This window comes from Eriocheir sinensis, chromosome 24 (assembly GCF_024679095.1).
Source record: "Eriocheir sinensis breed Jianghai 21 chromosome 24, ASM2467909v1, whole genome shotgun sequence".
Taxonomy (NCBI): Eukaryota; Metazoa; Arthropoda; class Malacostraca; order Decapoda; family Varunidae; genus Eriocheir; species Eriocheir sinensis.
Genome location: NC_066532.1, coordinates 10185371 through 10212966, shown reverse-complemented (window position 1 = coordinate 10212966; position 27596 = coordinate 10185371). Strand labels below are relative to the sequence as shown.

Sequence of the window (27596 nt, the reverse complement as noted above, 5' to 3'; positions counted from 1 at the left end):
CCAGAAGACCACCTATCAACCCGGACTCAGATTTCTAGGATCAAAATGAGCTCTGGAGGAAGAAAGCCGAGCCAATGCAAGATGGCGCCAATTATAAACACTAGCCAGCGTGCCAGAACGGGCTGGCTGACTCATCAGGACCCACTGAAAGCAGCCTTGGACCGACCCATCAGGTCTCCACTGAAGAAGCCTATCTATGAAAAGCAATATATAAATAAAAAAAACACTACTACTACTACCACCCATGTCTATTTTCTCCTGACACATAATCATGGAGGCTCCATAGTTTGGAGGTCATTAGCCCCAACTCTGTTCGCTAATGACTGTGGCATCCAACCATATCACTAATACTACCTGACACTAAATCACCTATCATGCATTACGTCTAGATCCCCTTTCCTTCCCTACTCAAGTCACTCCCGACCCACCCTAATGTCACTCTCCACCACTGTGGCTTCATAGTCCATATTGGAGATGGTGGTGGCTTTGAACAGAGTGTCTGGTGCCCCTGAAACATGGGATGGCCGACCTGAGCAGGAGACAGGCGACACCTCATCAGGCGACAACGTGGCTCCTTGGCTGTTGCTTCTTTTCTGAGATTAGTTCCGCGAGGCGTGCGTAGAAGCATGGGCCCTGGGACCCATCCCGCCGGATGGTGAAGACGAGGGGGTGAAGCTGCCCTGATCCACATGTTGGATTCTTTCACCGTATGCCCTTGTCTTCTCCTGCTCGTTCCTGTGGTGGGGCGGTTGCAAGGCAGCGCTCACGGTGACAGGCAGCCATCAGGTCGAATATGCGGATGTCCATGAACGCCGCTGTCCGCGCACCCAGAATCCGCGGGCACGCATCAACCCGTGCCTCCTGTGAGGTATTGGCTGTCCTGTACCGAAGGTGTTCGCCGTCCAGGAAGCAGTGCCGGCTCGGTAGTGACGTCTTGGCATACCTCCCCGAGCATGCTGGCTGTCAGATCCCCTCACTTCATCGTGTCGAATACAGACGAAGCCTCCTTTTACATGTCATGGTGTGGGTAACATCATTTGCTGATCCACATGCACAGAGATCAGGCAGTCCCTCAATCGGCCAGCCATATCTCAGAGCAATGGCGTCGACAAATTCTTGTTTGAGGCTGAAGCCCTTTGCTCTGATTGGTAATGACGTTAGCCAGTTAGAGCGCCTGCCTCCTGTGCTGTGTATTTTCTACCCATTTCTGTGGACAGGTGGTGTGAAGACGGTCCAGCTCGTCTTTTTGGGCCTGTTGCCTTTCTTCTGAGATTTTCTTTTAATTTCTCTTATTTCTGTTTGGTCTATCTCGCCCTCTGCCTCCTGAGCGATGATCCTGTTGATGAGTGACCTGGTAAGGCTGATGGAGTTTTGGTTCTCCTTATCTGCCAGCTTCTCAGGGTTGGTGATCCCCATCCCACCCAGTCGTGGGGAAGTGCTAGCATATCCCTCTCTTCCTCCCCCAAAGCATGATATTTCACCAGCGCCGGCAAGAATACATTCTTGACGGCATTCTCCAGTGGTCGGAGGAGTGGACTGATGCCGGGGATGGTGCGCATCAGGAACGTCCACCGATGTTGGATGCCGTGGGTGTACGCTGAATAGGCAGCGTGTGGCTCAGTCTTGGCAATGGCAGACAAAGCTTCTATTTCCTTCACCCATTCAGCTACTTTGTCTCCTACGTACTCCTTCTTATATACCTCTGTCCCGATCACTGCACCTAAGTGTCGTTGTCCGTCTTTTGTCACAATAACGCCACTTCCTCTAAAAGTTTCTGCGGCATGGTCATAATGTTCAGGTTTGACAATAAGGACAGACTTGGTGGCGTTAGGGATGTATCCTATCTCAGGGCCGGCGGTGTTCACAGTGTCCCACCACCCTTTTAAGTCTGAGATTTTACCAGCACCTGAGAGGTCATCCGCATAAGCCACCTGTTTCACCCGTGTTTCTGCGAACGCGATTTCATTTTGGAGGACTGATAGGCCCAGGGCGTACATAGCCATGGCTATTGGGTCACCTTGTGTTGTTCCCTCAGATGATTTTAACACTTTCACCTTTCCACTGTGGCTATTTATGTATAAGTCAGTCGGGTATGTATAGGTATTTTCGACATACATAGCTAAGCTGGGGCACTTGGTTTTAATGTTATGTATCATAGTCTTTCTATTTATTGTGTTAAAGGCATTTTTGGCGTCAACAATAAGCACTGCTTCGCACTCCACGTGGTCGAATATCTCTCGCATGGCATGGACTGCTGCTTCTCCTCCTGCCTGCTGCCCCGCACAAACTTGGAGGTTCCCTGCTGCCATTCTCACATCTTCTTTGACGACAGCCATGATGCATTTGCCTACGATGCGCCGCAGGACTTCTCCGACTCCTATAGGCCTGCATCCCGGCCTCTTGTCCAGGGGAATGAGGCGGCATGCCGTCAGGGCGTCCACATAGTGGCAGCTGGAGGAGGCGAGTTTTCTTGCCAGTGCTGCAATAGTGTTGCGCAAGTCGCCAGCTGCATTGCCAAAGTTGGCGCTGCTCAGCAAGCTTCGCCATCCCCGTGCATCAAGTCCTGAGGGCCCCGCGCTGCCACGAGTCTGGAGGGCCTTCTTCCACACCATCTCTCCTGTTATCCTTTCGTATATAACTGGATTCGGTGGTTGGTGACATCCTGCCAGTCTCAGTCCCTTCAGGTCACTCGGTGGAGGATGTTTTTCCTTGAGTTGACTGATCGTGTCCCTGGTGAGTGGAAGCACACCCCGTGTGGAATTTTCTGACAAGGCTCGTGTTGCAGACGCAACGTTGCCTTGTCGCATTTTGTCTGCAAACTTTCGGGCCCTGTCTTCTGTGGAGGTGTTGTTTTGTTGGGTTCCGGGGAGCCTCTCCTGTATGGCTCTGGCTTCTCCAAGGAGGGCATCTAACTCGTTAGTTTGCCACAAGGCAACTCGTCTTCTTAATGCCTCGATATTTTCGGCTTGTTTGGTCTTTGGGTGTGCTTTTCGGAGGAAGAGATGGGGGAGAGTGAATACAATTTTCAGGGATAGGGGCGCCAGTGGTGTGTTCTGGATGTAGTTATTTAACAGGGTGACAATTTCTTTGATGATAAATGTCGTGGCTCCACATCTGGGTGGTTCAAAAAGATTTCTTGCAGACCACCCAACAACTTCAAGGTATGTGTCATCCACCCACCTCGTTCCTTCCCCCTCCGCTAGCCCCTTCCAAGCAAAGCTTCCCCCGACCTCCGCCGCGCCCTGTCCAGTCGAAGAGGAAGAGTGATGAGGGGGTGGTGGTAGTGGTGTTGGTAGTGGCAACATTGGAGGTGCCAATGGAAGGGGTGGTACCGGTTGAGGGGGATATAGAGGTGGCGGTTGTGCAGCAGCTCCCTCCGACACCCCCTCCCCCCGCTCACTCCTTCCCCGGCGGCCCTCATTGTCCCCGCGGTGTCGCGCTTCATCGTTATCCTCCCTGCTCTGATCCCTGCCCAGGGGATTTTGGCACCTGTCGCTCTTTTTACAGTTCGTACAGCGTCTTTTCTCCTTAACACATGCACAATTTATACATCTGTGATCTTCTTTTGTACAAACGCAGCATCTTCTTTGGCTTGGAGGGTCAAGCATTTATAAAATTATAGATATTGATATTAATGACAACAGGAATATTGGTAGTACATGTAGTAATAATGACTGGTTATTGATTATGATTGAAAGTAGTAGTGATATCTACTGTGGAATGACACTAATATTAATATTCCTATTAGTTTAGCGACATTGACAGATATATAGATAGGATTATAATCAATATAATAGGCTGACACATTGTTTTCAAAGGGTGAGAGAGAGAGAGAGAGAGAGAGAGAGAGAGAGAGAGAGAGAGAGAGAGAGTTGGGATGGAGATATTATCAGTGCGATGTGGAGAGATTTGTTAGTGTCAGCATGGCATCGAGGTTACAGAGGTTAGCGTAACCAAGGGGCGGTTGGTGCGGTGTGGGGAGCGAGGGGGCCGGGGGTATGGGCGTATAGTGTGAAGAGAGGGTGAGTGGGGAAGAGACAGGAGAGGTCGGTGTGAAGGAGAGAGAGAGAGAGAGAGAGAGAGAGAGAGAGAGAGAGAGAGAGAGAGAGAGTAATAATTGTAATTGCATCAGAACCACTACTACTACTTCTACTACCACTACTACTACTACTACCACTACTACTACTACAGCAACAACAACAACTACTACTACTACTACTACGACTACAACTACTAATACTAATACTTTCTGATGTTGCTGCTGATGGTACATCCGCTTTCCCTCATGTGACCGCCCTTTTCCTGCATGCACGTCGCCCATCTCGCCCCTTTACGCACATTCGGAGGCTGACGCGACACCTCAGATTAGCTCACTGACTCCTTGGGTTCCGGCGGCCCTCAACACATGGGGACGAGCCGCAACGCCTCAGTCAAGGGCGCTAAATAATCATTCGGTTGACATAAATCACTGCCGCTTCCTGCCTGTAAGTAGCTGGCATTCCTTTGATCAGGAAAGGGAGAAAAGGTGCACTTGAAAGGGGAGATAGAGGAAAAGAGGAATGCGTTTTGGGGAAGGTTTTAGAGTCATCCGTGTAGTGTTTTTATTTTTCTACCGAGGAGGAGCCAAAGCAATGGGGGCAAAATAGCGCAACTTATCATTTTCGATATTAATACAAAAGATACCAAGTGAATAAACAAATTTAGTTCCGTAAGCATTTCGATACTCTTCTTTCTTAAAGCGTTTTAGGTGAGTTAAGATGGGAAGGTGTTGCTGCATGAGGAATGGGTTGCAGGGATGTTGCGTCGTGTTTAAAGGAAAGGGTGGCGAAGGGAGGTGCACGGGAGGGCACGGGCTATATCTGTTAGCGAAAGAATGTGCTGCCTCGTGTGTAAAGAGTGAGGCGTGCCAGAAGGGAAGGAGTGAAAGGGGGTGTTAGCTGGTGTTTGAGAAGGGGAAAACGGACGTGCAAGAAATATGACAGAGATAAAAATATAAAAGACACGATGTGGCTTTGTGTGCGGAAGGAAAATGGAAGTAGTAGGGAAGAAGGTGGTGGAGGGGACGAGTCAGAGAAAGAGAATGGTAATGAGCTATTGAAAAAAGAGGTGAAGAGGACGGGCACGCAAGAAGGGTGAAAGGAGTGACATTACAACGTGAAAAAGATAGGCGGGAGGAGAAGGAAGGTGTAAACTAGTCATGTATGGGAGATCAGCATCCGCATCCGCACCCGCGGAACATCCGCATAATTTTTCACATCCGCATCCGCATCCACATTTCTGATAAATGAAACATCCGCATCCGCATAAGTGATGAAATAAACATCCGCATCCGCATCCGCATCCGCACCACACAAAGAGGATGTTGCGGATATAAGAACATAAGAACGTAGGAGTCTGCAAGATACCGGTAGGCCTGTACAAGGCAGCTTCTTTGAACCTAAGCTCCCGTGTATCTAACCCCACCTAATATCGCTGTCCATGAATTTATCTAATATATTTTTTAATGTGACAATTGTATTGGCACTCACCACATGACTGCTAAGCCTATTCCACTCATCCACCACTGTTAGTAAACCAATTTTTGCCTATGTCCTTGTTGAATCTGAATGTATCTAGTGTAAACCCAGTACTTCGTGTCCTACCCGGTTATCTTACCAACAAAACCATATGAATATCCCCCTTATTAAAGCCATCCATCCATTTATAAACCTCGATCATGTGTCCACGCACCCGTCGCCTTTCTAGAGAATGCAAGTTTAACAGTTACTGTTTGAGTCTTTCCTCGTATGGCAAGTTTCTCAACCCTGAATCATTTTAGTCATCCTCCTCTGCACCGATTCTAACATTTTGATAATTTTATTCATTACAGAGTCACAGACTCAGAGATCATAATGCAGATAACGGAGTACAGAGCTTGCAAAGCTGAAGAAAATGAATTAATGCATGTTCATTTTCTACTAAAATTACACCTTCTATTCATTTCCTATCAAATTTACACAACCTAATGTGTCAAAAAATTTGCGGAAGGGCAGAAGGAAGGAGATAATTTTACATAGTAACTATGTAGTATGTATGTATCATGTAAATTTGTAAAATTATGTATGTATTAAACTGTGTAACTGTATGTAATATATGTAATATTGCGTAGGTATGAAGGGAAGCAGCCTGGCCGGCAAAGAGAGAGAGAGAGAGAGAGAGAGAGAGAGAGAGAGAGAGAGAGAGAGAGAGAGAGAGAGAGAGAGAGAGTCTGAGAGACATTTCCGCGCGTGACCCCGGAGAGAGAGGTCGCACCTCTCCTGCTGCCCCCCAGGTTAAGCCCAGCGGCGTTCCGAGGCGCCTTGGGTGTAGTGGACCACGACCCCCTCCCCGCTCATCTCTGCGATCTCCATCTGCATGTCGGACCCTTGTGCAGTGGCGTCGCGAGGGGGGGGAAGGGGGGCTGGGGGACATATAACCCCGCCGCAATACTTCAGGGGCGCCAAAGTGAAGAATATAAAAAAAAAAATAATGTTCCGCATCCTGGTAAGACACAACATGTGTGGCTGAAACTCGTCAAAAAAGCTTTAAAATTACAAAATGCAGTATTGTGTGACAAAAGCAGCTTACAAACTGCAATAGGTAGGCCGTGGCTGAGTGAGTGGTTAGCGTGCGAATCCCCGCGCTACCACCTGGGATTTTTCAGTCACCCCCGAGTGGCCTAAGACTACCCACATGCTGTCAAGAAGACCAGCCATTAACCCAAACTCAAGAGGATACCGGCCATGTGAATCAAGAATGAGTTCCGGGGAGTAGCATGAGCTAAGCATAACTAGCGCCACTATAAAAAAAATTGCCTGAGCCATGAGGGGCTTGGGCCGACCACCAGGCCCAAGAAAAAAAGCCTACCGACGATAGAGGAAAAAATGTTAAAAACAAAAGTGCTATATATTGAATTACCAAAATTATGAACACATCCGCATCCGCATCCATCCCATCCTGTCGTCATAAAAAAAGTAACAGTAAAATGTTCAGACTTGTTTGAATACAATTGTAGTTGTTTGTTGATTTGTTATGAAAGTTGTGTTGACGTTGTAGAAATAGCGGCAGCAGCATTATGCTAAGAGAGAGAGAGAGAGAGAGAGAGAGAGAGAGAGAGAGAGAGAGAGAGAGAGAGAGAGAGAGAGAGAGAGAGAGAGAGAGAGAGAGAGAGATTCAGATTCAGATGTGTATTTCATTTTACAATGGTTATTCTTCACATTTATACAATAAAGTACATGAGCATATAAGTACATAGTAGCTACATCCTGTCCTGCCTCTATCTACGGCAAGGAGTCAAATTTTAAAATAGATTTTTAATAAAGTTATTAAAATTAAAAGAGAAATAAAATATTATAGTAAAATACATTAATAAAAGACTGAAAAAGATTACACATTAAACTGGTCACTAAAAAGATATTGGTGCAATTGCTTCTTAAAAAATGATAAAGATTGTGCATTCCTTATCGAGAGAGGGAGGCTGTTCCAGAGTGTTGGTGCAGCCACAAGCATGGATCTTGCCCGTGTATTGGTGCGTGCTTTGGGGACATGCAGCTGATGCTGCTGTCTGGTAGGAACAGTGCTCATGTCACTCACATATGGCAAATATAACAAATAGCTGGGTACATTTCCCTTTATGATATTATAGGTCATTACGCCTAGTTCGTACTCGTATTTTTTGTGCACCTTCAGCCAACAGAGTTCCCTTAACCCGGTAGCAGCGACGGGCCAAATTTGTGGCGCCACCTAGTGCAACTTGTGCAGCATAGTTTTGCAATTTTTTAATTTGCTGCATGTGTGTTTTATTAGCGTTGCCCCATATGTTTATTCCATAATTAATTATGCTTAATACAAATGACTGTACAACTGTAATTCTTGTCTTTTTGATAAAAATCTCTTTTATACGATTTATTTACATAATGGTACTAAAAATCTTAGTACTTATTTTGTTTATGTGCGTATCAAAAGTCAAGTGAGCGTCAAAATATACACCCAAGTTCTTCAAGGAGGTGCTGGGGATGATGTTACTATCATCAACCTGTAGGTGGATGGTTTGTGGGATCTGGGATGTCATTCCCCGACTTCCAATAAACATGCACTGGTTTTTCTTTTTTTGATAAAGTTTCCTCTCCTCTGCGAATTAGGTCTTGAATTATGTCTATCTTTCCCGTGTGTATGAACTGTGTGTCATCGGCGTACTGGATGACGAGGCAGTCAGAGACGTTTTGTGAGAGGTCATTTACGTACATTAAAAATAAGATAGGCCCGAGCACTGATCCCTGAGGAACTCCATAGGAGAAGTCTAATTTATTTGAAACAAGTTTGTCGATACGGACAGACTGAGCTCTATCACGAAGGTAATCACTAAACCAAAATGTACCTATTATCAGTTCCATTAGCTTGTTCAGTAATATTTGATGATTGACACTGTCAAATGCTTTCGACAAATCGCACAAAGTAACTAAGGATATGTTACCATTATCAATGTTCTTATAAAGTTTATTTGATAGTGTTAGTAGAGCGTTTTCAGTAGACAGTGCAATTCTAAAGCCGTGTTATGTGTTATTAAGGAGATGGTTTCCTTCAAGATGTTGGATTAGCTGAGCTGTTACAACTTTCTCCAGGATTTTAGAGATACTGGGCAGAAGTGATATTGGTCTACAGTCTTTTGGGTCGCTTGCATCTCCGCCTTTAAAAATAGGGACGACTACTGAGTGTTTCCATGGTGACGGGATTGTTCCAGTTGTTATTGAGGTATTTATAATGCATGTTAAGTACGTTATTATAAGTGGCAAAAATTATTTTGAGAAGCATTGGAATGCCATCTGAGCCATGTGCGGAAGAGTTTTTCAGTTGTTTCAGTACTAGTACAATAGTCTGGGAATCAATTGGTTGAGGTCTGAACATATCACATGTTGGGTTTATGGTGTCACATGCATTGAGTTGTGATTCATTGTCATGATATAATAAGTTTTGGCGTGATTTATCAAAAATTTCTTTCCCAACATTTGCAAAATATCTATTAAATCCATTAATTTCATCACTGATTATTCTTTCGTCTTCTAAGAGTAGTGAACAGGCTGTGTTTTAGTTACTTGGTACGAATTGTTTCAACGTGTTCCATATAGCACTACTATTCCCTCTGTCATCCTCTAGTTTTTTTTTATTGTAATATTCAGACTTGGGTTTGTTGATCAATTGCTTTACTTGTTTCTTTAGTTCCTTATAGTTCACTTGAAGAGCTGTGTTTTATCTGTTATTCTTAAGGAGTGTGTGTGTGGCGTTCCTCTCCAGCATCTTAGCTCGTAAGTCATGAGTGATCCATGGAGCGGGGGGCCTCTTTACTTCCCTAGTCACTAAAGGTGCACACACATTAAGACATTTGTTGAAACATTCAGTGAATATGTTAACCTGTATTGTCAGTGGCAAATATCTTGTTTAAATTAGCACTCTCCTGATAAAGTAAGTTACACAAGAATTCTGGCGAATATCTTCTTAGTTCACGAAAAGTTTTAAAAGTAGGTGCACGCTTAGCCTTTCGTAAGTTAATAGTTACAGTGATGAGTTCATGGTCGGCCACATGGCATGGAAGCGTATTAGAAACTATTACAGAATTAGATTTGTTGGTTACAATCAAATCTAACAGTGTGGCAGAGCTGGAAGTAATCATCGTGGGTTTGGTAATTACTTGAGTTAGTTTTGCATTTGCAATAATTTGTTTCAGCTCACTGCTATTTATTAAAAAAAAAATCACCATTAAAATCCCCTAAAAATATATATATATATATATATATATATATATATATATATATATATATATATATATATATATATATATATATATATATATATATATATATATATATATATATATATATATATATATATATATATATATATATATATATATATATATATATATATATATATATATATATATATATATATATATATATAAATCTCACCTTCTAAAATGACACATTTTAAAACATCAGATATATAGTCATATGTACAAGAAAGTGATTTGGGGTGTCGGTAAAGGCACCCGATAATGACTGTAGGAAACTTACAGCTTTGAACTGCCACCCACACGCCTTCCACACCCTGTGGTCTTACTGCGTCAAAGTGTATATCTTATATAGATACAAACACCTCCACCCCTACCCTTGTCACACCTAAAAATGTTATAGTTAGGTATATCAATATGTTCGTTAGGAGTTTCAGGTGATCACGTTTCACTTACGCATACTACATCAGTGTTTCTCTCTTTGATCAGCAGGTCTATCTCATCTTTGTTAGCCATAATACTCTGGGCATTAACATGATCTATTTTTACTTTGTCCATTTCACTCACAGATCTGGTGGCCCTGCCTTCTTTTCCGTATTCCTATTGATTGTAGTGGTGACACAACCTCTGCTTATGCCCTAGTCGATGACATAAACCACATCTCAGTCTGTAATGAAACCTACAATTAGCTTGCCGATGGAGCTCGCCACAATTGTACTGGGATTTATTTCAAGGAGCGTAAGCAACAGAAGCCCCGAAGTCTTCCTCAAACTATATTTAGCATTAGTTAGACCTCATCTTGACTATGCGGTTCAGTTCTGGTCACCCTACTATAGAATGGATATCAAAATGTTAGAATCGGTGCAGAGGAGGATGACTAAGATGATTCAGGGGTTGAGAAACTTGCCATACGAGGAAAGACTCAAACAGTTAAACTTGCATTCTCTAGAAAGGCGAAGGGTGCGTGGAGACATGATCGAGGTTTATAAATGGATGAAGGGCTTTAATAAGGGAGACATTCATAAGGTTTTGTTGGTAAGAGAGCCGGGTAGGACACGAAGTAACGGGTTTAAACTGGATAAATTCAGATTCAACAGGGACATAGGCAAAAATTGGTTTACTAACAGGGTGGTGGATGAGTGGAATAGGCTTAGCAGTCATGTGGTGAGTGCCAATACAATTGTCACATTCAAAAATAGACTAGATAAATTAATGGACAGCGATATTAGGTGGGGTTAGATACACGGGAGCTTAGGGTCAAAGGAGCTGCCTCGTACAGGCCTACCGGCCTCTTGCAGACTCCTGCGTTCTTATGTTCTTATGTAATTGTAACAACCATGCCTGTAGTTGTGTGCGGCGCGCGGCGCTGGTGAGGGGGGAGGATTTTCGGTCCGGCGTGATGTTCAGTCTCATGTTGGTCTTGTGGAGTACTGGCGTAGTGTTCGGTCCTTAGATCCTCCCATCTTGTTTGCGGCTCCTCCTCCATGCTGCGAGGTGGATTGTTTCGAACAGCAGCCCCGTGAGAGCGGGGAGAGACTCTCCTGACCGGCATTGAGTGAGTGTCGTAGTAGTTCTGGCGCTAGACTATCGGTGGTGCGGGGCGAGGAGAAAATCTTTGTGCTGCCGTATTATGGAGACGCGGCAAAGATCCATGTAGAGGCTGTGCGTAGAAGCTCAAAGGATATGTAATGTTTGGATGAGGAAGGGGTAAAGGTAGAGTTGCTTGTGAGTGAGGGAGAGGCGGAGAAGGAGGAAATGTGTGCATGTTTGCCGCGGAAGAGTGAGTGTTTGGCGCGGGGCGGGTTTTATAAGCACGTCCTTGGTGTTTGTGGTGCTCGCCTCGCTGCTGTGCACTTTGATCTACCTTCCTCTTTCTTACACTATAGTAGGCACGACTTTTTTCTGACATTTTCCCAATTTTTACAGAGAGAGAACCCTGGACACTGCTTTTTAAAGGTATTCAGCAACCTGATAACTCCTAACCTGTTTAGTATGCAAGATGTATCGTCCTCTACGTCAAAGCATAGTTCGTACATTTCCAGTACTGAGTATAAACTCTGGAGGTGTTTTGACGATATTTACTCCGTTTCTGTCACCCCACTTAGATAACTGTTCATTGTAATCCAATATTGTTGAGGCAATTTCAGGAAATTCTGGTATCGGCACTACCTGACATACATATATTTTCATTTCACTATTTTTTACTTTAAGATCATTAATTAGGGAACCAAGGCAATCAAGAATATTTTTTGGTGTTTTTTCATCAAGTATGTCATACAGTCCTCCGTAAAGTATGCACTCAGAGAGAGAGAGAGAGAGAGAGAGAGAGAGAGAGAGAGAGAGAGAGAGAGAGAGAGAGAGAGAGAGAATCATGAACGAACCTATATTATTGATTAAAAAGATCCTTAACACAACAATTATATGAAATCAGCATAGAGACAAACAATTATAAAAATGAAAGGCGAGAGAAATAAAAACGTGGAGAAAAAGAAAAAACTGCAGGGAAAGCGACAGTGTTAAACTAATAACCTACAAGTAGCGGGAAAGAAGAGCATGCGCCGGCAAGAAATGGTTTACTAGAACAACCGCCGCCATGGCTCCGTTTTCTTCCTGTTTTCCAGAACTCTCGTGTGTCTCATCCATGGAGGTAGAATTGGTGGAGTCGGCATCAGCCCAATTAAGTGAATCCGCCCGAGCTGTCATTTTTACGGCCAGGTGTCAGGTGTTGTCAGGTCAGGCTCCCTCTTAAAGGGCTCGGCCAAGCTCGCCCACCTAGTTTTCCGCAAGGCTTACGAGAGGCCTACGAGGCCTTGATTTCCGCCGCTGTATGGATTGATTTTTTTGTAGACTCATTTTTAATTCAGATAAATCTGTATCTAAGTCCTGTTTATAGGGAGGGGAGGTTTTCAAGTTGTTATGTCTATCCTTTAAGTTTTACGAAAAATAAAAGGTATTTATGAAATGTATACCGCATCAATAAATGAACGGTAATAAAAAAAAATCCACTATCATAATGGATGAGACGGGGTCTGGAGGTAGTGGCCGTGAGTTCTCAACTGGGTCGGGCATCCCGTAAATTTGACAGTTCGTCGGGTTCACCTCAATGAATGGGATTAGCGGGCCGTGTCGATTCCACCAATTCTACCTCCATGGTCTCATCCGAGACATTGCATTATTTACTTCACCTCGTATGCTCTCTCTCTCTCTCTCTCTCTCTCTCTCTCTCTCTCTCTCTCTCTCTCTCTCTCTCTCTCTCTCTCTCTCTCTCTCTCTCTCTCTCTCTCGTCGGTTTTAAGAGTGGACGGAGGGGAAAGGAAACGTTACATGGGGCAGAGAAGAGAGAGAGAGAGAACATAAGAACATAAGAACGCAGGAGTCTGCAAGAGGCCGGTAGGCCTGTACGAGGCAGCTCCTTTGACCCTAAGCTCCCGTGTATCTAACCCCACCTAATATCGCTGTCCATGAATTTATCTAGTCTATTTTTGAATGTGACAATTGTATTGGCACTCACCACATGACTAAGCCTATTCCACTAATCCACCACCCTGTTAGTAAACCAATTTTTGCCTATGTCCCTGTTGAATCTGAATTTATCCAGTTTAAACCCGTTACTTCGTGTCCTACCCGGTTCTCTTACCAACAAAACCTTGTGAATGTCTCCCTTATTAAAGCCCTTCATCCATTTATAAACCTCGATCATGTCTCCACGCACCCTTCGCCTTTCTAGAGAATGCAAGTTTAACTGTTTGAGTCTTTCCTCGTATGGCAAGTTTCTCAACCCCTGAATCATCTTAGTCATCCTCCTCTGCACCTATTCTAACATTTTGATATCCATTCTATAGTAGGGTGACCAGAACTGAACCGCATAGTCAAGATGAGGTCTAACTAATGCTAAATATAGTTTGAGGAAGACTTCGGGGCTTCTGTTGCTTACGCTCCTTGAAATAAATCCCAGTACCCTATTAGCTCGATTTCTAGCTTGAATGCATTGTGCCCTTGGACGGAGATCAGAGCTCAATAAGACCCCTAAATCCCTCTCGCACCCAGACCTACTTATGAGTGTCATTTAAGCAATAGTTATGTGAGGGGTTGTTCCTACCTACACTCAGAATACTGCACTTCCCTACATTGAACTCCATCTGCCATTTATCCGCCCAGTCATATAATCTGTTGAGTTCACCTTGGAGAATACTAGCGTCCTGATCCGACTCAATTACTCTACCGATCTTGGTATCATCTGCAAATTTACTAACATCACTACTAATTCCTGTGTCTAAGTCATTGATATAAATAATAAACAAAAGTGGACCTAATACCGAACCTTGTGGGACCCCACTCATAACACATCCCCAGTCAGATCTTTTACCATTGATTTGCACTCTTTGCTTCCTATTGCTAAGCCACGCCTTGACCCAGTTCAAAACTTTACCCTCTACTCCGTGAGCCTGTAAGAGAGAGAGAGAGAGAGAGAGAGAGAGAGAGAGATTTACATAGATTTACATAGAAAATCAGACCACACAGACCCCATGGTCCAGACTTGGTGGTCTGTCCTTAAACCTAAGTGATTTTACATTAATCAGAAGACTCCAAAACGTTGCATTTCTACTCTAGTTGATATTAAGTTGAAGGAAGTGACTGTCGAGCTTATTTTTGAAGGAGTCAATCGTGTTACACTGGACCACTGACGGTGGAAGCTTATTCCATTCTCGCACTACAACGTTGGTGAAGAAAAATTTGGTGCAGTCTGAATTTACTTGTCTACATCTGAGTTTTACGCCATTGTTCCTCGTGCGCAAAGTGTCATCGATCATAAACAATGTTGATCTGTCTACATTCGTGAAACCATTAAGTATTTTAAAACATTCGATCAGTTTTCCTCGGAGGCGACGTTTCTCAAGAGAGAACATGTTAAGGGTAGAAAGCCTTTCTTCGTAGGATTTGTTGCGCAAGGAAGGGATCATTTTCGTTGCCCGACGCTGAACACCTTCTAATTTAGCAATATCCTTTGCATTGTGGGGAGACCAAAACTGTACCGCATATTCCAAGTGGGGTCTGACTAAACTGTTGTAGAGCGGGAGTATTACATCTTTATTCTTGAATACAAAGTTTCTTTTAATGAAGCCCATCATTCTGTTCGCTTTATTTGCTGCATCGATGCATTGCTGTGAGAATTTGAGGTTTGACGCGATTTTGACCCCCAAGTCTTTAACGCATTGAACGCTTTTGAGTTTAACGCCGCGCATTTCGTATTCGAACTTCTTATTCCTCGTTCCAACTTGAAGAACCTGGCACTTGTCTACGTTAAAGGGCATCTCCCATCTATCCGACCAAGCTGAAATTTTGTGCAAATCCTCTTGGAGGCTTTGCCTGTCTTCGTCAGTGAGAACCGAGTTGCCAATCTTTGTGTCGTCTGCAAATTTACTAATGCGGTTATTGAGTCCAACATCCACGTCGTTGATGTAAATAATGAAGAGCACTGGGCCAAGGACCGAGCCCTGAGGGACGCCACTAGTGACAGGCGCCCACTCTGAGTTAAATCCGTCAATCACTACTCTTTGTTGTCTGTTGCTCAACCAATTCGCGATCCATTGGTTTACTTGACCGTCAATACCTATTTGCTTTAATTTGTAAAGTAATTTATGATGCGGGACTTTATCAAACGCTTTCTGGAAATCAAGATAGACTACGTCCAGTGATTTTGTTACGTCATAAACAGTGAAGAGGTCGTTATAAGAGGTTAATAGGTTTGATAGGCAGGATCTTTTGTTTCGGAAGCCATGTTGTGAGTCCCCAATCAATGAGTGGCTTTCAAGGTAATTCACAATTTTGTCTCTAATTATGCCCTCAAGAAGCTTACCTACAACCGAAGTTAGACTAATGGGCCTGTAATTACCTGGTACTTTTTTGTCTCCTTTCTTGAAAATCGGTGTCACGTTAGCCTTTTTCCAATCTGAAGGGACGATGCCTTGTCGCAAGGACATATTGAATACGGTTGTGAGGGAGGAGAGTATTTCGCTCTTTGTTTCTTTCAGCAGAGTTGGATATACTTTGTCAGGTCCAGGACTTTTATTTGTTTTAAGTGAATGGAGAGCTTTAAGGACTTCATCGGTTGTTATTTCAAAATTAGGCAATGCATGCTCGAGATTTACAATAGTACTGGTGTTGGTGGTAGCGAGAGGAAGACTGTTAGTATTAAACACCGAGGAAAAGTAATTGTTTAAGAGGTTTGCAATGTGTTGGCTGTCAGTCACTAGTGCACCGTCGCTGTTTGTTAAAGGTCCAATACCACTTTTGATCGCCTTTCTGTTGTTTATGTAACTGAAGAAAGATTTCGGATTATTTTTACAGTTGGCTGCAATATTTTCTTCGTATCTACGCTTTGCCTGACCTACTAGTCTTTTACTCGTCGCCTGGCATCATTATAAAGTCTAATGTTTTCGGGCGTGCTTTGTTCTTTCTTTAACCTGTAAAACAATTTTCTCTCATTGACTGATTGTTTAATTTCGCTATTAAACCACGGTGGGCTTTTATTAGTGTTAATTCGCTTCTCGCACAAGGGGACGAATGTGTTCTGCTGAGTGAGTAAGTGATTTTTAAGGCTTAGCCAGGCTTCCTCTACGTTGCCGTCATCTGATAGTTGTATTTCTGTTAGTTTTTGTCGGATTTCTACGAAGTTAGCTCTTTTGAAATTGGGCACCTTTACTTTATTTTCAGTCACTGATGATTGAGCTTTAATGTCGACGCGCACTAATTTATGATCGCAAGAACCGAGGTGTTCTCCTACCGTGACACTATTGATTAGGTTATCTTGGGTTGTTATAACAAGGTCGAGTATATTATTTTGTCGAGTTGGCTCAGAAACCATTTGGCTTAGATAATTTTCTTCTAGAAATTCGATCATTCTATGTGACTCGCCTTCTGTACCTGACAGTGTCGCCCAGTCGATATGGGTGAGGTTAAAGTCTCCTAATATCAGTGAGTCGCTGTTATTAAGTGACTGCCTTAAGACGCTGTACATTTCAAGGTCGTCATCGAGTGATTGCCCGGGAGGTCTGTAGGTGACAGATATATTTAAGTTGACTTTTGCAATGTTTACTCGCACGCACAAATGTTCAACGTTACTGTTTCCCGGTGTTTTGTCAGTGGGTTGCAAATAGCTTTTGACATAAAGGGCGACGCCACCGCCTCTACGGTTTACACGATCTTTGTTGAAGAGTCTGTAGCCATCTATGTTGTATTCGGAACTTAAATCAATATTTGTGGTGTCGATAAATGTTTCGGTTATAGCAATTATGTCAAAATTTTCTGTTGAAGCAAGACATCTCAGTTCATCAAATTTATTTCTTAGGCTACGCGCATTGAAACTAAGGATTTTTAAGTTATCTAGAGGCTTAGTAATAGAGGTGGTGGTACTTGCGGGATCACGGTTACGGGTTTGTTGCGATGCACGGCGTCTATTTACACGGGTGGGGTGGAGGACGTGGCCGTGACTCGTTTTTGCTCGGATGACACGCACTGCTTCGTTGAGGAGCCTTCCGAGTCTGGCTGCCCTGATGGGAGAAAGGTGCAATCCGTCCCTGGAAGAGCTCATTTTGTCCATAGAAATTGTCCCATGCGTTTAGGAACTCCACGGCAAGCTCCCTCCAAAGTGTCTGTAAGCGGTTGTTTAGGCGGAAGGCCTTACTGAACAAGTCGCTCTCCGCCCAAGTCCGTGGTAGAACTCCTGAAATCAAAATGTTAGGGGATTTAGTCTTATACTGCTGGATGAGCCTACGGTACTTCTCCAGGAGTTCCTCAGACCGGGTCGTGGTGACGTCGTTCGTACCTGTGTGAATAACAAACAGTGAATCATTAGTAGCCTGGGGGGAGATCTCCTCAAGAGCAGCAGTTATGTCGTCGATCCCAGCACCAGGATAGCAATAGTTCCGTCTTCGACGAGGAACTCTGCCGCAGAACTCAACGACCTGCTGGCGAATCATGGAGTCACCCACCAGGAAGGTGCTCTCCTGCTCGTCCTCCTCCTCCAGAATGGCAAACCTGTTGAAGCAATGAACAGGATAAATCGCTTGTCTGGCTGGTTTGGCTCCTCCATTCACGACGGTGAAGCCATCATGGGCGGTGCCACTAGCATCCTCCCGTTGCGTGGTGTTGTCCGCTGGTGTCGACGGTACCGCTGAGGGCAAGGGGGCGGTTGGAGAAGGGTTTGGCACCACAGCAACGTTAGCCTGGATGAATTCCTGCAAGGAGGCAACAGTGCGAGAAAGCTCTATTATTTTATTCTGACCTGCTTCCATCTTAAGAACATAAGAACATAAGAACGCAGGAGTCTGCAAGAGGCCGGTAGGCCTGTACGAGGAGGACTTGACCCACCCCTCCCGTGTATCTAACCCCACCTAATATCGCTGTCCATGAATTTATCTAGTCTATTTTGAATGTGACAATTGTATTGGCACTCACCACATGACTAAGCCTATTCCACTCATCCACCACCCTATTAGTAAACCAATTTTTGCCTATGTCCCTGTTGAATCTGAATTTATCCAGTTTAAACCCGTTACTTCGTGTCCTACCCGGTTCTCTTACCAACAAAACCTTATGAATGTCTCCCTTATTAAAGCCCTTCATCCATTTATAAACCTCGATCATGTCTCCACGCACCCTCGCCTTTCTAGAGAATGCAAGTTTAACTGTTTGAGTCTTTCCTCGTATGGCAAGTTTCTCAACCCCTGAATCATCTTAGTCATCCTCCTCTGCACCGATTCTAACATTTTGATATCCATTCTATAGTAGGGTGACCAGAACTGAACCGCATAGTCAAGATGAGGTCTAACTAATGCTAAATATAGTTTGAGGAAGACTTCGGGGCTTCTGTTGCTTACGCTCCTTGAAATAAATCCCAGTACCCTATTAGCTCGATTTCTAGCTTGAATGCATTGTGCCCTTGGACGGAGATCAGAGCTCACTAAGACCCTAAATCCCTCTCACCCAGACCTACTTATGAGAGTGTCATTTAAGCAATAGTTATGTGAGGTTGTTCCTACCTACACTCAGAATACTGCACTTCCCTACATTGAACTCCATCTGCCATTTATCACCAGTCATATAATCTGTTGAGGTCACCTTGGAGAATACTAGCGTCCTGATCCGACTCAATTACTCTACCGATCTTGGTATCATCTGCAAATTTACTAACATCACTACTAATTCCTGTGTCTAAGTCATTGATATAAATAATAAACAAAAGTGGACCTAATACCGAACCTTGTGGGACCCCACTCGTAACACATCCCCAGTCAGATCTTTTACCATTGATTTGCACTCTTTGCTTCCTATTGCTAAGCCACGCCTTGACCCAGTTCAAAACTTTACCCTCTACTCCGTGAGCCTGCAATTAAAGCAACAGTCGTTGGTGAGGAACTTTGTCAAACGCTTTACTAAAATCAAGATAGATTACATCATAATTTTCATCTCTGTCAACCGCCTCAAATACTTTATTGTAGAAGGACAAGAGATTGGTGAGGCATGACCTACCTTTTGTGAACCCATGCTGCGAGTCGTGAATTGCTATGTTTCTCTAAATGCTCCTGAATGTTCCTGGCTATTATGGACTCCAGCATCTTCCCTATAACCGATGTTAAGCTAATTGGGCGATAGTTTGAAGCAACTGACCTGTCCCCCTTTTTAAAAATCGGCGTCACATTAGCTACTTTCCATAGGCTCGGCACATAGCCAGTATTTACCGACATCTTAAAGATGTCGGTTAGTGGGTCACTGATTATATCACCTAGCTCCTTTAATACCCTCGGAAATATCCCGTCAGGACCTGGCGACTTGTTCTTCTTAAGCTTATCTATCTCATCCTGAACTACTTGCCTGGTAATGATTATATCCCTCAATTTATCGCCATCCCCGCCCTCGTACACCTGAACTCTTTCCGGTATAGTCGTTCGATCCTCCTGTGTGAATACTGACAGGAAGTAGTCGTTCAACAATGTGCTCATATTTTCGTAATTTTCTACTAGCTCCCCTGTGTTTGATTTCAGCGGTCCAATTTTCTCCGTGTTTTTGTTCTATACATCTGAAAGAAGCCCTTAGGGTTACTTTTCGCCTCATTTGCTACTTTGATCTCATAGTTCTTTTTTGCTATCCTGGTGTTTTTCTTAACTAATCTAGATAGTTCTAAGTACCGGCCCTGAGATGTGTTTCCCATTCTTTATTTTCTGATAAATTCCTTCTTTAACCCAATCTCATGTTTTAGTCCACGAGTCATCCACTTAGGATCATTTTTTCCTTTCTAAGTGTTCGCTGTGGTATATGCTGTTCTTGCCCCTCTACTATTACTCTAACTAAATTATTGTAAGACATTTCTACCTGGTTCTCCTGGCTCTCCAATCCGCAGTTCTGGCCCTCATGAATCCCTAAATTATCCCAGTTTACCCCTTCAAGATATCTTCGAAGCCCCTCGTAGTTTGCTCTTCTAAAATCTGGCACTAACACTGGGTTTGGATCACGGGTTACCGCCCAGTCTAACCTAAAACGAACCGTTCTGTGATCACTATTTCCTAACTCTCCGCCCACCTCCAACTCACGTAGCAAGTTCCCATTATTGGTTAGGACTAAGTCTAATATGTTATCTCCTCTGGTAGGCTCAGTAACTACCTGCTTAAGGAAATTATCTTGTATAACTTCAAGAAAGTCCTCGGCTTCCAGGTCACCCACTAGATCTTCCCAGTCTATATTCCTATAATTATATTCCACCTTTAAGCAGACATTTCTACTAATACTAGCACTTCCAATCTCCTGTAGTAATATACTCGTGTCCTGCCTGTTAAGGTTGGGTGGCCTGTATATAACTCCTAGAGTTAGTTTTTCTTTCCCTTTGTAAACGTCCACCCAAACTGATTCTGAATCCATGTTAGTTTTGACTGAGTTGTTAACTAAACATTTAAGTGAGTCTTTAACATATAGCGCAACTCCACCTCCCTTTCTGCCCTTCTGTCTTTGTGAAACATCTGATTACCCGTTATTTCAAATTCTGACCTAATTTTTCTATTTGCAAATTATATCAATGTCTCAGTGATCGCTATTATGTCAAATTTTTCTGAACAAGCTTATCACCTTATTAAGTCTATCTTGTTTCTGAGGCTGCTGCTGTTAGTATAGAAGATTCTTAGCCCGTCCTCTGTTACTCCTCTAGAATTACTTCTAAGCTGCCTGGTTATATTATGAGCTAGATGTCCCTCCCATTGCTCCCATTACTCCTCCCCTCGCCTACACTAAAAATCCTCAGGGTACCAAGTGCTCGCTCAAGGGAGTCTGAGAGAGCCTCAACACCCTTGAACGTCAAGTGTATCCCGTCACGGGCGTAGAGGGCGTCGTTGCCAAAGAAGAGGTCCCAATTGTCGACGAACAGCCACCCATTGCGCTCGCAGTGCTCATCAAGTCTGCTGTTCAATGCTATCGCCCTGGACAGCCATCCATCGCCAACGCCCTCCTTGGCAGGACGCCACACTACTGGTGACCCACCAGCGTCACGTATCCTGCCTAACAATTCTCTAAAACGCCTGAGAAGGTCCTCGCTTGGCACACGAGAAACGTCGTTTCCGCCACAGCTGAGAAAGACAATGGGGTTCGATCCTCGCTTGCCATACACGCCTCAATCCTGTCTGATATATGGCCCACCCTGCCCCTGGGAAACACACCTCGTCCTGTTCTTATCCTTGGAGCAAAATACCTGTCAACATAACGAACCTGACTATCACCAACAACAAGAACCCGACGGTCGGAAGGGGGCCAGGAGGGGTGGGTGAAGGGGGAGGGAGAGCGGGAAGGAGGGAGGGACCTGCTGTGAAGAACGAGGAGAAATTGTGGAAGAGGTGGAAGGTGGAGAGGGGGAGGAGGAGGAGGAGGAAGAAGGAGAAAGGGAGGGTGAGGTGGTGGAGGGAGGAATGGACGAGGAGAGGGAGGAGGAAGAGGGGAAAGGGAAGGTAAGGACAGGTGTTGGAGGGAGGGACGAGGCGGAGGACAAGGAGGAGAAAGAGGGAGAGGAGGAGGAGGAGGAAGAGGGGAGAGGGAGGGACGGAAGAGGAAGGCGAGGGAATTTGAGGGAGGAGGGAGAGGAGGAGGAGGAGGAGGAGGAGGAGGAGGAGGAGGAGGAGGAAGGAGGAGTAGGTGAAAGGGAGATTGAGGTGCGGGAGGGAGTGAAGGACGAGGAGAGGGAGGAGGAAGAGGGGAAGGGGAAGGTGAAGGACAGGTGTGGGAGGGGATGAGCGAAGAGGCGGAGGACAAGGAGGAGGAAGAGGGAGAGGAGGAGGAGGAGGGTGGGCGGGAGAGGGGAGAGGGGGGGAGGAGGAAGGAGGAGGAGGTGGAGGAGGAGGAGGAGGAGGAGGAGGAAGAGGAGGAAGAAGAGGAGAAGGAGGGTGGGAAGCAGGAGATCGGAGATGGTCGAGGAGGAGGAGGAGGAGGATGGGAGGGCTGCTGTGGTTGAAGACAATACTAGAGGGGAGGTGGTCGAGGAAGTAGAGGAAGAGGATGGGGAGGAGGACGAGGAAGAAGAGGAAGAGGAAGGGAGGAGGAGGAGGGGCTTGTTGCTGCTGCACTAACCAGTAAGTGTACCTGGGCGGCGAGAGTCAAACCTATTCTCTAACTCTATGATCCTCTGATCATCCTTCTGAGTCTTAACGCAGAACCTACAAACGTCCTTGGAAAGAAAGTACTGCTTGGCCATAGAAGGCCACACCCAGAACAACGCTTGAGGGACGTCATGGTGAAGATATGGGCGAGGCAAGACGGAAACAATTAGGCGCGTTAAGACGATAACAAAGCAAGTACGCAGCTGCGGTGAGGTCGTCAGGTCAAAATGTATCTAGGAAAACAAACCAACAGCTGCTGTGAGGTCGTCAGGTCAAAAATGTGTATCTAGGAAAACAAACCAACAGCTGCGGTGAGGTCGTCAGGTCAAAAATGTGTATCTAGGAAAACAAACCACAGCTGCTGTGAGGTCGCAGTCAGGTCAATTCCCCGGGGAAAAGGGTGTGTCTCTGGTAAAAAGGCGCGGTTATTTCTACCCACCAAGACAAAACATAGGCCAATATTAATATACTGAGAAATCACTTATGTAAAGAAGATAATAACTGTGTTCACTAGGTTTGCGCGGAAAGTGGATTATCTAGTGTTTTTGTGTGGACTTAGAAATTAACGTAGCTTGGCGCGCCTGATTCACGTAGTCCTATTATCACAGCACAGTAAAGTATCCTAATAATAGGAGAAGAAAACACAAAAGCAATATAAAAAACACAAAAGCAATATAAAACCGTGTAGCACTGGGTTGGCGTGAAAGAATGTTGAATTTAGTGTAGATGTGGGAAGCTTAATACACTTGTCCTAGGAGTAACTGTGGATCACTATCTAACTAAGTAAATACTAAATCAGAACACTTAGCGGTCTGTAGTAGAAGGCAGGGTAATCCTCCTGGTTATGTAGTCCTCCAGTACAGCAGCAGTTACACAGAAGCACAGAACGCCTCACACCGCGAAAGCAGAGGAAAACAGAGGAAAGAGCGAGTTGGCACCACACAGCAGCGGGGCAAAGTCACGTGTGAACCCAAGGAAGGTCGCGCGCTGACTGAGGAAGGTCGCGCGCTGACTGTCTCTTCTTGCTCCTGCAGTCTTGTCTCGAGATGCTGCCTGGTGAGAGAAAGCTCTATTATTTTATTCTGGCCTTCTTCCATCTTCTCTTCCTGCTCCTGCAGTCTTGTCTCGAGATGCTGCCTGGAGAGACACAGTCGACAAACAGCAGAACGCCCTGTAAAAAAGTGAGCTGAGAAGCTACCGTTACAAGTACTGCACTTCTTAGGCGCCATCTTAGCTGAAATGAAAGAGATAAAAACACAGAGTGAAGGGGATTAGGAAAGGTAGTTTAGTAATGGAGGAAAAGTGAGAGAGAGGAGGAGGAAGGGATGTGATGTGAGTAAAGAGGGGGAAAGAGAGGTGTGTGAGATCAAGGAGGGTTAGGAAATAGGTGAGGTGGGAGAGAGGAGGAGTAGGAAGGATGTGAGGTGAGTAAAGAGGGGAAAGGGAGGCGGTGAGTGAGGTGAGATCAAGGAGGGTTAGGAAATAGGTGAGGGGAGAGAGGAGTAGGAAGAGATGTAAGGTGAGTAAAGAGGGGGAAAGAGAGGCGGTGAGTGAGGTGTGTGAGATCAAGGAGGGTTAGGAAATAGGTGAGGTGGGAGAGAGGAGGAGTAGGAAGGGATGTGAGGTGAGTAAAGAGGGGGAAAGGGAGGCGGTGAGTGAGGTGTGTGAGATCAAGGAGGGTTAGGAAATAGGTGAGATGAGTGAGAGGGAGTTTGGGAAAGGAGGTAAGTGGGAGAGAGGAGGAGTAGGAAGGGATGTGAGGTAAGTGAGGTGTGTGAGAACAAGAAAGGTTAAGAAAGAGGCGAGGTAAGGTGGGTGAAGGGATGGGTAAATAGGAAGTGAGGTAAGGTGAGTGAGGGAGGGCTTAGAAATATGTGGAGGTGAGAGAGGAGTAGGAAGGGCTAATCCTCTAGGGGATGAGGAGGAGCAAACGGGATGTGCGGTGAGCGAGGTGGGGGGGGGCTTAGGTGAGTTGAGGGACAGGGGTGTAGGAGGTGTTATTCGTCTAGGGGCTTTAAAGAGGGGGGAGGGAGGAGGAGCAGATTGAATCCTCAGGGAATTCAAAGGGTGGGTTGTCGACACACCCAAATCACGCGTGAGACACTCGGGAACACAAAGTCACACTCGGGACACACGAAACACTCAGAAACCCAAGCACAAGCACGACTAAACACCCTCTAGTCAATCGCAAAAACACCGGAAGTACAACAGCACACTCAAAACACTCTGAAACCCACGCAGAGCACTATAAACATCCAAATCACACGTAAAAACACTGGAAACACAACACACTCGAAACGCAGAACACTCGAAAACAGCCAAATCACACGCAAAAACACCGGAAACAAAACAGCACACTCAAAACGCTCTGAAACCCACGCAGTACACTTAGAAGCAGCCAAATCACACGCAAAACCACCGGAAACACAACACACTTGAATCACGCTGAAACCCCCGCAGCACACCGGAAACAGCCAGATCACACGCAAAACACCGGAAAAACAACACACTTGAATCAATCTGAAACCCACGCAGAACACACGAAAACAGCCAGATCACACGCAAAACACCGAAACACAACACACTTGAATCACTCTGAAACCCACGTAGAACACCCGGAAACAGCCAGATCACACGCAAAACACCGGAAACACAACACACTTGAATCACTCTGAAACCCACGCAGAACACCGAAACAGCCAGATCACACGCAAACACACCGGAAACACAACACACTTGAATCACTCTGAAACCCACGCAGAACACCCGGAAACAGCCAGATCACACGCAAAAACACCGGAAACACAACACACTTGAATCACTCTGAAACCCACGCAGAACACCCGGAAACAGCCAGATCACACGCAAAAACACCGGAAACACAACACACTTGAATCACTCTGAAACCCACGCAGAACACCCGGAAACAGCCAGATCACACGCAAAAACACCGGAAACACAACACACTTGAATCACTCTGAAACCCACGCAGAACACCCGGAAACAGCCAGATCACACGTAAAAACACCGGAGACACAACACACTTGAATCACTCTGAAACCCACGCAGAACACCCGGAAACAGCCAAATCACACGCAAAAACACCGGAAACACAACACACTTGAATCACTCTGAAACCCACGCAGAACACCCGGAAACAGCCAGATCACACGCAAAAACACCGGAAACACAAATCACAGAGGCAACCACAGGCAGAAACCACAAGCGAACACACACCAAACACGTGTCGGGAAATTACAGGCAACACACAAGGTCCACAAGCGAGAACACACAAACGCCCAAGAGCACGACGAAAACACAGGGCAAGCGATGTTGTGGGGCGCAGCGGGGTGAGGTCACGACCTTCTCTCAGCAGAGGTCGGGTGTGAATGTGAGAGAGAGAGAGAGAGAGAGAGAGAGAGAGAGAGAGAGAGAGAGAGAGAGAGAGAGAGAGAGAGAGAGAGAGATCCACGTGTAAATACTTTTTCCCCTTCTCAGGACCTAATTTATAGTATTTTATCTCCACTCTTTCCTCTCATCATCCTCCTCCCACTTTTTTTTTATTTTCTCACCCTTGTTTATTGTCTTTATTATTTAGTTTCTTTTTAATGACGAGTATTATTCACAGCTTCACGCGGTCTGTACGTGCATGTTTTTGGGGCTGACGACCAATTTTTTTTTTTTTTTTTTTTACGTTATGGTGTCGGTATGCTTTCTTGGTGTGGCCTGATGGTCCGTCTCAGTCTGTTACGTCGCAGGCAAGTGTTTATTGTGGCCACATCCTGCTTGGCTCATGCTGTCCCCCGGAACTCATATTTGATCCTCTGTATATAGAGAGAATTTAGAGGCCGCGTTGATATGACGGTTTTCAGGACAGCATGTGGGTAATTAGGTCACTCGACAGTGACTGAAAAATCCCAGCTTGTGGCGGCGGGTGGAACGCGAACCCGGGTCCTCCTGCATACCGCGCCTGCACGCCGACCACTCAGCCACCAACTCCACCGTGGGTTTTATGCACATCTCTAGTAATTATTATTTAATCATTCCTATCATTTATAACTATAAATAATAACTATATACAAAGGTCTTTACAGACCTGTATAAAGTATACATTTCGTGTGTGTAGGGGCGGGAAGGGGGGCTCAGCCTACACATCTCTTGTGAACTGTCAAAGGCTCTCCCCTCATGCTAATATTACTGTTTTTACCTCTTAAATTACGACGCAGCTTGAGTTCCTGTTGGGTTTTCCGTCAATCCTTCCATGCTAACTTCTTAGAACTGTCTAAATAAATGCATTGCACCACCCCCACGACCTCGCTGATCATTTTCTACACTAGTCCATCACTATGTTGTCCAAATTCCTAATGCAGGAGCGAACCAGTAATTCAGTCTTTTATGACTTTCGCTGCCAAACTAAGTTCAGCCTTCCTTCGGTTGTAATTCCTCCTTTGTACGACTTGAACGCTTTCATGAGGCTGGTATCAAAACACTTCTCCAAACTAATCTGACTCTCCTTTAATAAAATATCTCGTGTACTCTTCCTGCCGGAAGAGTGCATAGCGCTCATTTGCAACTCTTTCTGTTTAGCCTTTGAGCCGTTTCCTTTGTTGTAAGAAATATAAATAAGTGTGGAAAAGTCAAAAGAAACACACATCGCCTCGCGTGTCGTCAGAAATGGAAGGAAAATATAAATGGTTCAGATATTTATTCAACCTCAATAATTGCCTCAGTAATTACCTTCATGTTTCTTGGATTTTCCTCTCTCTCTCTTCCTTGAAATGCGTCACTTTGCCTTGGAATAACAAAATGACGATATCATAATTTTGCTCGGACCATTATTTTTAGCTTCCTACGTCAGGAAGAGGGGGAGGAGGAGGAGGAGGAGGAGGAGGAGGAGCAATGTCTGATCACGAGTGACTGGTCACGGGCGTTTACTGTGATATATAAAAATAAGGAAAGAAGAGGAAAATAAATAATTTGTGCACATGAAAAATTACAGAGAGAGAGAGAGAGAGAGAGAGAGAGAGAGAGAGAGAGAGAGAGAGAGAGAGAGAGAGAGAGAGAGAAAAATCCTTTTCTATCATTATCCCCACCACCTTCATCCCTCCCACCACCTACGTATATCCGAGTTTCCATCATCTCCTTTCCTCTATCACCACTGC

The 27596-nt window shown here is 45.0% G+C and overlaps 1 protein-coding gene across 1 annotated transcript in view; it reads left to right on the top strand.

Annotated features, from left to right (window-relative positions):
* LOC127003109 (relaxin receptor 2-like) overlaps nt 1-27596 on the top strand; it is a 179145-nt gene that overhangs the window by 73083 nt on the left and 78466 nt on the right. The gene's annotated exons all lie outside the window — the stretch shown is intronic.